Below are 4,484 nucleotides of genomic sequence, written 5' to 3' on the forward strand. Positions count from 1 at the left end.
TTACCTGGAAAGAAAACATATCACACAATATTACCTGGAAAGGAAACATATCACACAATATTACCTGGAAAGGAAACATATCACACAATATTACCTGGAAAGGAAACATATCACACAACATTACCTGGAAAGAAAACACATCACACAATATTACCTGGAAAGAAAACATATCACACAATATTACCTGGAAAGGAAACATATCACACAACATTACCTGGAAAGAAAACACATCACACAATATTACCTGGAAAGAAAACACATCACATAATATTACCTGGAAAGAAAACATATCACACAATATTACCTGGGAAGGAAACATATCACACAATATTACCTGGAAAGAAAACACATCACAAAATATTACCTGGAAAGAAAACATATCACACAATATTACTTGGAAAGAAAACATAGCACACAACATTACCTGGAAAGAAAACACATCACACAATATTACCTGGAAAGGAAACATATCACACAACATTACTTGGAAAGGAAACATATCACACAGCATTACCTGGAAAGGAAACATATCACACAACACTACCTGGAAAGGAAACATATCACACAACATTACCTGGAAAAGAAACATATCACACAACATTACCTGGGAAGGACACATATCACGCAACATTACCTGGAAAAAAAACATATCACACAACATTACCTGAGAAGGAAACATATCACACAAAATTACCTGGGAAGGAAACATATCACTCAACATTACCTAGGAAGGAAACATATCACACAAAATTACCTGAGAAGGAAACATATCACTCAACATTACCTAGGAAGGAAACATATCACATGACATTACATAAGAACATAATAACATAAGAACGCAGGAGTCTACAAGAGGCCGGTAGGCCTGTACGAGGCAGCTCCTTTGACCCTAAGCTCCCGTGTATCTAACCCCACCTAATATCGCTGTCCATGAATTTATCTAGTCTATTTTTGAATGTGACAATTGTATTGGCACTCACCACATGACTGCTAAGCCTATTCCACTCATCCACCACCCTGTTAGTAAACCAATTTTTGCCTATGTCCCTGTTGAATCTGAATTTATCCAGTTTAAACCCGTTACTTCGTGTCCTACCCGGTTCTCTTACCAACAAAACCTTATAAATGTCTCCCTTATTAAAGCCCTTCATCCATTTATAAACCTCGATCATGTCTCCACGCACCCTTCGCTTTTCTAGAGAATGCAAGTTTAATTGTTTGAGTCTTCCCTCGTATGGCAAGTTTTTCAACCCCTGAATCGTCTTAGTCATTCTCCTCTGCACCGATTCTTACATTTTGATATCCATTCTATAGTAAGGTGACCAGAACTGAACCGCATAGTCAAGATGAGGTCTAACTAATGCTAAATATAGTTTGAGGAAGACTTCGGGGCTTCTGTTGCTTACGCTCATTGAAATAAATCCCAGTACCCTATTAGCTCGATTTCTAGCTTGAATGCATTGTGCCCTTGGACGTAGATCAGAGCTCACTAAGACCCCTAAATCCCTCTCGCACCCAGACCTACTTATGAGAGTGTCATTTAAGCAATAGTTATGTGAGGGGTTGTTCCTACCTACACCCAGAATACTGCACTTCCCTACATTGAACTCCATCTGCCATTTATCCGCCCAGTCATACAATCTGTTGAGTTCACCTTGGAGAATACTAGCGTCCTGATCCGACTCAATTACCTGAAAATTACCTGAAAAGAAAATATATCACACAACATTAAATGGGAAGGAAACATATCACATGACATTACCTGGGAAGGAAACATATCACACAACATTAAATGGAAAGGGAACATCTCACACAACATTACCTGGGAAGGAAACATATCACATGACATTACCTGGAAAGGAAACATATCACACAACATTAAATGGAAAGGAAACATATCACACAACATTACCTGGAAAGGAAACATATCACACAACATTACTTGGGAAGGAAACATATCACACAACATTAAATGGAAAGGAAACATATCACACAACATTACTTGGGAAGGAAACATATCACACAACATTAAATGGAAAGGAAACATATCACACAACATTACTTGGGAAGGAGACATATCACACAACATTAAATGGAAAGGAAACATATCACACAACATTACCTGGAAAGGAAACATATCACACAACATTAAATGGAAAGGAAACATATCACACAACATTACCTGGGAAGGAAACATATCACACGATATTAAATGGAAAGGAAACATATCACACAACATTACCTGGAAAGGAAACATATCACACAACATTACCTGGAAAGGAAACATATCACACAACATTACCTGGAAAGGAAACATATCACACAACATTACCTGGGAAGGAAACATATCACGCAACATTACCTGGGAAGGAAACATATCACACAACATTACCTGGAAAGGAAACATATCACTAAACATTACCTGGGAAGGAAACATATCACTCAACATTAAATGGGAAGGAAACATATCACTCAGCATTACCTGGGAAGGAAACATATCACTAAACATTACCTGGGAAGGAAACATATCACTAAACATTACCTGGGAAGGAAACGCATCACACAATATTACCTGGGAAGGAAACATATCACTCAACACTACCTGGGAAGGAAACATATCACTAAACATTACCTGGGAAGGAAACATATCACACAACATTACTTGGGAAGGAAACATATCACACAACATTAAATGGAAAGGAAACATATCACACAACATTACTTGGGAAGGAAACATATCACACAACATTAAATGGAAAGGAAACATATCACACAACATTACTTGGGAAGGAGACATATCACACAACATTAAATGGAAAGGAAACATATCACACAACATTACCTGGAAAGGAAACATATCACACAACATTAAATGGAAAGGAAACATATCACACAACATTACCTGGGAAGGAAACATATCACACGATATTAAATGGAAAGGAAACATATCACACAACATTACCTGGAAAGGAAACATATCACACAACATTACCTGGAAAGGAAACATATCACACAACATTACCTGGAAAGGAAACATATCACACAACATTACCTGGGAAGGAAACATATCACGCAACATTACCTGGGAAGGAAACATATCACACAACATTACCTGGAAAGGAAACATATCACTAAACATTACCTGGGAAGGAAACATATCACTCAACATTAAATGGGAAGGAAACATATCACTCAGCATTACCTGGGAAGGAAACATATCACTAAACATTACCTGGGAAGGAAACATATCACTAAACATTACCTGGGAAGGAAACGCATCACACAATATTACCTGGGAAGGAAACATATCACTCAACACTACCTGGGAAGGAAACATATCACTAAACATTACCTGGGAAGGAAACATATCACACAACATTACCTGGCAAGGAAATATATCACACAACATTACCTTGGAAGGAAACATATCACACAACATTACCTGGGAAGGAAACATATCACACAACATTACCTGGGAAGGAAACATATCACTAAATATTACCTGGGAAGGAAACATATCACTCAACATTACCTGGGAAGGAAACATATCACTAAATATTACCTGGGAAGGAAACATATCACACAACATTACCTGGGAAGGAAACATATCACTAAATATTACCTGGAAAGGAAACATCACACAACATTACCTGGGAAGGAAACATATCACACAACATTACCTGAAAAGGAAACATATCACACAACATTACCTGGGAAGGAAACATATCACACAACATTACCTGGGAAGGAAACATATCACTCAACATCACCTGGGAAGGAAACATATCACACAACATTACCTGGGAAGGAAACATATCACACAACATTACCTGAAAAGGAAACATATCACACAACATTACCTGGGAAGGAAACATATCACACAACATTACCTTGCAAGGAAACATATCACACAACATTACCTGGGAAGGAAATATATCACAAAACGTTACCTGGGAAGGAGACATATCACACAACATTACCTGGAAAGGAAACATATCACATAACATTACCTGGGAAGGAAACATATCACTAACGTTACCTGGGAAGGAAACATATCACACAACATTACCTGGAAAGGAAACATATCACACAACATTACCTGGAAAGGAAACATATCACATAACATTACCTGGGAAGGAAACATATCACACAACATTACCTGGAAAGGAAACATATCACACAACATTACCTGGGAAGGAAACATATCACATAACATTACCTGGAAAGGAAAGTAACATTACCTGGAAAGGAAACATATCAGATAACATTAAATATAAAGGAAACATATCACACAACATTAAATGGAGAGGAAACATATCACACAACTTTACCTGGAAAGGAAACATATCACACAACATTACCTGAAAGGAAACATATCACACAACATTACCTGGAAATGGAACATATCACACAACATTACCTGGGAATGAAACATATTACACAACATTACCTGGAAAGGAAAAACATATCACTCACCATTAAAT

The sequence above is a fragment of the Eriocheir sinensis genome, unplaced genomic scaffold (genome assembly GCF_024679095.1).
Source record: "Eriocheir sinensis breed Jianghai 21 unplaced genomic scaffold, ASM2467909v1 Scaffold27, whole genome shotgun sequence".
NCBI lineage: Eukaryota > Metazoa > Arthropoda > Malacostraca > Decapoda > Varunidae > Eriocheir > Eriocheir sinensis.